Raw genomic sequence first — 7,587 nt, 5'->3', positions numbered from 1 at the left:
GGAGATGCATCTGTGCAGAAGACCTCTTCTTTCTACAATGCACAACATCCGTTTTGTTGTCTAAACGTTCACATTTTTGAACCCAGGTTTTAAAAGTAAAATTGGAATCAGTCCTTGATAACTAATGGGACCAAAATGTTGTGTCTGAAGGGGAAAGTATAGATAGTCAACAAGTCGTTCATACATAAAATGGTTATCCTTTTTTTTTTTTTCATTTATTCCCAGAAAATGCAGTACATGCATCTGTCTCTCAACATCTAGATTTACGGATGATCACACTAAGTCAGGTCAACCAAAATCTAATTTGAAATGGGTATATCCGCGTCTCAATGCTAGAAGCATTACTATGCAAACTATAAATGTTATGTGTTTTAAGACAAAACAGAAAATAGAAGAAACTAAAAGCGTTGCAAGCAATGTCATTTAACATTTGTACACCACTGTGTCTTATCTGAGATCCAGAATTGATCCAGAAATATTATAATTATTTTTTAAAAATACATTGGTTTAAAAGTTGGAAGCAGGGGCCACATTTGCATCTGACAAGAGAAGCCAATGCTATATTGTGCGTATTTCAGAAATGTATGAAATCAACTCTGATTTAATTCATAGTATATTTATGCCTTTCAGTCTTATCCTATCCCAAAGGCTCAACACAGATTATGGTTCATTTTGTATGATATGATTATCAAAGCTATTAATGAGCACTTTTCTTCTTAGAAATCAAAATTAAATTTAGAAAATGCCTATGTATTACTTGACAACTGCTTCACTCAATATGATTTCCCATTCTGTGGCATTTCAGTGTCAGAAAGCCATGTATAAGCAAATTTCTTTGCACATTAATGACGCGAATGAAAGAAGTCCACATGTGCAGCCAAGAACAGAGCTGTACTGCTGGCTCTGCCCTGAGGTCCATGTACCAGCTATAAGATGCAGGAAGAGGAACTGCTCTTGCAGTTGCTCATGCCTAGAGGGTCCTTCTCTTTAAATATCTCAATGAATGCATTGAACTGGGTGGGAGGCTTGGTCAGTCCTGTGACAGCAGCAGTAGGACCAGCAGGGTGGTCCATTTATTGCTATACACCAGGCACACCCAACTCCCAAGAGAATGCGATCTACTCCCAGTATGAAAATTCTGGAATTGATCTACCCATAAAGGGGGGTGAAGCCAAAGTTGTTGACCTTTTTTAGGGAGGAGAAAAGCCACAGAGGTTGAGCTTTTCTTAGGGAGGAAAGGCAAAGCAGGATTAGCTTTATTGGGGGGAGGGGAATCGCTCACCTATAACGATGACACAGTGGTAACAACTACTTTCGTTTTCTAACTCGGCACCAAAATACCCATTTGACACAATGGAGAAAAAGGGCGGCCACAGAGGAGAGCGAGGACTTTCACTCCACAGCTTATCACTACCGCCAATCTCTAGGGATCCAGCGGTCTAACACAATCTACCACAATCGACTGGTCGATTGTGGTCAACCAGTTGGACATCCCTGCTATACACCAGTGGAGGGATACCTGTTGCTGGACTCCAGCTCCTATCAACCCCAGCCAGCATGGTCAACAGCCAGGGATGATGGGATTGTGGGTTCGAGTCCCATGCTGGGCAAAAAGATCCCTGTGGGTTGGACTAGATGATCCTTGTGATGCCCTCCAACTCTACAATTCTGTAGCTCTGTGATTTGTGGTCTAGCAATATCTGGAGGACCATTGGTTTCCCATCAATGCTACAAACACAGACTTGCTTCATTCATGTTATTTGACATATACTGTAATAAATGTTCACCATTTTTCATGGAACAAATAGCCATGCGAGAAATATAATCTAGCATAGGGTAGATCCAGCTTTCTGAAATTGCATGTTGACATCAAGGCTCCCCGTCCTGCAAAAATATTATCAGACAAACTTTGTTTCTAGTGCTTACTTTCATCCAAGAACAATACAGAACCATTATATTTTATAAATTCCACCTCATGCATGTTGTTTATTCTCGCTCCAGTTTTGTTATGCCACCAGCTTTTGAAAATGCCTTTTGATTTCAGCTTCAGAACAAACCACTTCATAGCATATTTCCTGATCAGAGGCGAGCCCCTGTAGAAATACACGTCTTTATCTAGTTGGACCCTTATTATATCAACCCGACAACTGACAGAGCCATTCAACAAAAGCTGCAGCTGTTGCCACATCAATAGGTAGATGGTGAACAAAGGGGGCCCATTTTAGCATTTTGCATGCCAACGAACACAAGAGAGGTGATCACCTTCCCTTACAACAGACATCATTGTGTGCGACAGCTTATAATGAGGCAGTGTGTCTTAGTGGAGAAGTTAGCAGAGCAGGACTCGGAGGTGTGATGTACATCCTCTCACTGATCTTAGCCTACCTACTGATCCTTTCTGTGCCTCTTTTAAATGTCTTTTTTATGGTGGCAAGAGTCATGTTGACTTAATGAAGGCACATTCATTGAATCAATACTGAAGCGGCCATTGGAACAGCTGGATTGTGCTGAAGTAATGGAAGCCAGGGTGAGGCAGAATAGGAATGTGATAAGAGCCCTTCATGCGATGCTCACCAAGCCCTATTCCCGTCCTTTAAACAAAACCCATTAGACGGCGGTTCGTTGACCCCCACAGCTGCCTAGGTATCCTGAAAAGGAATATGGAGGTTCTGAACATAGGTGTAAACCACAAAGAAGAGAAGAGGCGTGCAAGCTGGAAAGGGCAGAAGCAAAAGGAAGCCAAGATGGTGGTTTGGATACTTGTGTTGTCAATGTAAGAGAAGTCATGGCTGGGTAACAGAAAAAGAAAGAAGTAAGGAAATAGGAGATGCCGGAAAGAGTCATCTTGACAATGTAGGAAGCAGGAGGGCTATCTGGGGGGGGGGAGGGGCTGAGGGCTGCCTCAAAATTCTGCAGTGACTGTTCACATGGCATGTGTGCATGCCATGTGGCATGCTTGCATCACACACATTAACCGTGTGATGTGCACACATGTCAATCAATCGCGGGGGCAAGCCAACATGCTTGGTAGGAAGTGAGATGACAGGAGAGAGTACTGATGCACTCATGTGCTGCTGGCAAGCTTCCCAGGGTCACATGGTTGGCCGCTGGACTAGATGAGCCTTTTTTCTTGATCTAGCGGGGCTCTCCTTATGTTTGTAAAAATAAGATATAGGTATCAAAAGGAAGAACAAGATAGAGAAGGAGAAAAGGACTTGGGGGAAGCAGAAAGGAAATGTGAGTAGTGGGCCTAGAATATAGTCACAAACAGGCCCCTGCTTAGTCTCCATTGATTTGGAAGGGAGGTACGTCCAAGTAGTGTGTTCAGAATAATGAAGTGATTGAAGGTGGCCATCAATAGGATTTGCTTCCAAACAATGGGTTTGGAATAATTAACATATTGGTGTTAATTAATTATCCAGTGGGGCTAAGTCCGTTTAATTAATTAAGTAGGGAAGCAATTTCTTAGTACAGTTGTACCTTGGGTTAAGTACTTAATTCATTCCAGAGGTCCATTCTTAACCTGAAACTGTTCTTAACCTGAAGCAAAGTTCTTAACCCGCGGTACTATTTCTGGGTTAGCAGAGTCTGTAACCTGAAGCGTATGTAACCTGAAGCGTATGTAACCCGAGGTACCACTGTAGTATTATTAAGACTGCCCCCTGGAAAGATGCTACACCAGGATGCAATTTCATTCCCATTGGACCATTCCAAATAAGGGACACCACAGGGCATGCTGCTGCTTATTTCTGTTCCAGCATTACCTGAAGCAGCAGCAAAGCTGTTTTCTGGTAAAAGAAAAATTGCAACTCTTTCTCTCTGAAATATGATAATTCTTCCCAATCCCTCCTCCTGCCTGCCCCTGCAAGTTGTTTTGTTTTGTTTTTTTAAAAACCCAACCCATTTTCTCAGTAGATGAATATTCATGCGAAAGGATGCAGGGAGGACATTTTTAGCACAGCACTTCATATTAGGGAAGTCGGTGTCATGAAACTTTGCCATTACTCTGATGATGAGGCTGTTCTCATTGAATCTTCTGCAAACTGGATGTCAGAAGGGGATTCCAAGAATCATCTAGTCCAACCCCCTGCAATGCAGGAATCACAGCTGGAGGATCCCTGACAAATGGCCATGCTTGTTTCTACCCTGTCGATTGCCCAGAATAGTTCTTCTGATCACAAGCTGCGTGTGCTTTCCAGTAGCAATATCAGAGGATAACTTTAAGGAAATGTCATTTGTTTCTTGATTCTGGCTGCAATCACTACAACAACAACAACAACAACAACAACAACAACAACAACAACAACAACAACAACAACAACAACAACAACATTGCTCTCAAGAGTGAAAAACAACCAGACTGACCAATGATGAGTGGGCAAAGAGTGAAGCGATAGATCTCTTTTAGTATTTATTTTACATGTCGCGGAGTTGAGGATGGCCTCATTTTGCGCATTGACACATTTACGGGTGGAGATAAAGGAGCTCTGGATTTAGTGAAACAACCTGGCTTGTTCTGCTTGACTGCCTGACACAATACCTCTCCAGCACTTGCAAAGGCTGGAGATGCCTGTTCGTTTAATTTGCCTGTAGCCAGTCTTTGTGTTTTATAAAGCTGTACTTGACACCGAAGGTTAAACTCTCCCCTCTCAGTTTGCGAGGCTCTTTTTACACCTAAATAACCATAAATAATACCTGCAAAACTCAAACAGCCATTAAATGGATTGATTCTCAGGAAGCCAAGGTTTAGAAGTGCTCTTTTTTAAAAAAAAGAAAAGAAAAAGGAGAAGATGCCAATTACTGAGGCAAACAAAACAAATGCAGGATTTCCACATAGCTTTTATAAATATCTCATATATTTTGCTGAGTGCAGTCACCAAAGAAGCATAGGTAACAACCAGGAGGATTCTTGGTGGATCAAATGAAAGGCCTACCTAGTCCAGCATCCTGTCTCTACAGTTGCCACCTAGATGCTTATGGGAAGCCCACACACTGGGCATAAACACAGTGGTTTGTTATACATGCTAGAAAAATGTTTGAACCACAAAGATATATGCAGCCATTACAAGCAAATTAAATACATATGGTTATTTAATTAAATGAAAGACTGGAAGACATACCTCTTTCATAATCCTTCACTGTTCCCCATGGTTCAGAGCAGCTTACACCAAATATATGTGCATCTTATAAATTATAATGAGTTTTAAAAAAACAAAAACAAAAATTCAAACACTTCCCCTTTGCATAGCCGCATAATCCCCATCATTCTCACCCCACCTCAATGTTTTGGAACACTATAGAAAATGCAACTCTATTTCTGAAAAGGAAATTAATCCATAGCTGCAAGGCATCTTACACCTGGCAGAGGGAGTAAGGCATTTTGGAGACTACAATGGCTGAAGAGCCCGAAAGCGCTCTCTTGCCTCTCCTTGCATTATGAAGAAAGTGCCATTTTTGATTTAACAAATAAGGTAACTGTTGGACGTGGAGCTATGAAACCTAGCTGCAGCACTGCTTCACTGCTGAGAAAGAACACGCAAATCCATTTTGATGTAATGAAATTGTAAAGCACAGCAAGGGCTAGTCACAATGGTTGCATTGCGAAGGGAATCACATCAATATGCATGGTTAAGGCGCCGTTTCTGAAACATTCTTTAAAATGTTATCGCTCTTCTAAGTGTGTGACCTTTATCATGCACCCAAATTAGACATACTCCTTCAGTAGACCCACAAAATCTCAACATCGCTTCTTTCCCCGTTGCCAAACACCTCCGCATCCCAGATGTTGATTCGCCCTCCTTGCACAGTCCCTAAAGATGCACACATCTTGATACCCAAGCTGCAATGGGGCATTTAATCTAAACCATGTTTCCACTTCTTTAGCTGCACTAGGCTGTAACTGGGACCACAGTGACTTGTGACCACATACTTCATTTTCAATGATGCCACTGTGGAAATCCTATTACAGTGGTAACTCGGGTTACATACGCTTCAGGTTACATACACTTCAGGTTACAGACTCTGCTAACCTAGAAATATTACCCCAGGTTAAGAACTTTGCTTCAGGATGAGAACAGAAATAGTGTAGCGGCGGTGCAGCGGCAGCAGGAGGCCCCATTAGCTAAAGTGGTACCTCAGGTTAAGAACAGTTTCAGGTTAAGAACGGACCTCCAGTATGAATTAAGTTCTTAACCCAAGGTACCACTGTAATTGACTATTCATGGGCCTTCCCAGAAGCTAAATTATTGGGGTGGGGAGGGGGTCTCCCCACTTCTAGCAATCCACATCTTAATCCATATCTTAGTTCAAACAAGGTCTTGAACGCACTGGCGGAGGAAGGTGTGGGTGTGGGGGTGCGGTGCGCACTGGGTGTCAGCCGTGAGGACAGGTGAAATCGCCACCCCCCCAACCCCACCCCATGCTCGGGCTGCTAGGGAGGATGCTAGCAGTGCCCCTCCCAACACTCGCCCCGCAGGTGGCAAGCAGCGCTCCCCATGATTGCCATGCAGGCAGCTAGCCCCACCCCCGCGGGCTGACTAGCCCCGCCCCCACATTGTTCCGGGTGCCAGAGCAGGTAGCTCCGCCCCTGCTTGAACAGACCCTTCACAATCATAGGCTGCATTCCTACAACAGTTCACAGAGTTTCCCCAACCTCATAATTTCCACATTATATTTGAGATTTCACCTGACCTAAAAAGCCACTTCCAGAAAAACAGCCCTGGAAGCAAATGACATGGAAACGAGCACAAAACCTGCACTATATTTCACTCTAGTTCCAGAAGTGGCTTTTATATTGCGTGAAAGCTCAAATCAAATGCAGGAATTAGCAGTTAGGAAAATGTTGGAGATAACTGCCCTGTGGATTCTGCCGTACTAGACAAAATATGGTTCATTCAGTTTGTCAGCATTTTTCTTCAATGTTCTGTTCAGATTTGCTCGAATGTACAAGTGACTTAATCGTTAGATTTAGCAACGCTGAAGGAAGGTGGAATTCTTCTGGTCTGTGAGCCGTTGACATGTTGTTCATGCTTAACATCTCTTTCCGTTCCTGTCCGCACTGGAAATAAGGGGAGGCAGAGTCAGTGTATACTTGTACATGTTTCAAGAGAGGCAAACGATGCTATGAGCAAATTAGAAATTCTCTCCAGATAAAGAAGCATGGAAAACAAGTCACATATTGACATCACCCAGTTAAGAGATATATGAAAAATGCAATGAAAATGGAACATTTCTGCATAAGAGTGATTTAATCAATGTCAGCCCAACCAAGCATCAACTGTGCCAACTGGCATAAATACAAGGAAATATTGTCAATATGGCAATTTTGTTGTTCTTTGTTTCTTCTTACTTAGGCAGCACCCGCTGAGCTGTTTGCATTTCATACATCAGAATGACAGCTAGAAGTAGAACCAGACACCTTGGGATTTCATCCTTAAATCTTCATGTAATGAAGTCTGAGTTAAGTACATCGGAGTCGGCACCGTTCCCCGCTCCCCAAACTGGCAGCCTACACTTGCAGCTTGACTTGCACAAAAACACAAAGAGTGGAAATGTTATCCTCCTAGATTATGTCTGGCAATATGGATT

The sequence above is a fragment of the Podarcis erhardii genome (assembly GCF_964252035.2).
Source record: "Podarcis erhardii genome assembly, chromosome: 10".
Classification (NCBI taxonomy): Eukaryota; Metazoa; Chordata; class Lepidosauria; order Squamata; family Lacertidae; genus Podarcis; species Podarcis erhardii.
The sequence above is the reverse complement of the archived record's forward strand: the minus strand, read 5'-3'. Positions refer to the sequence as shown.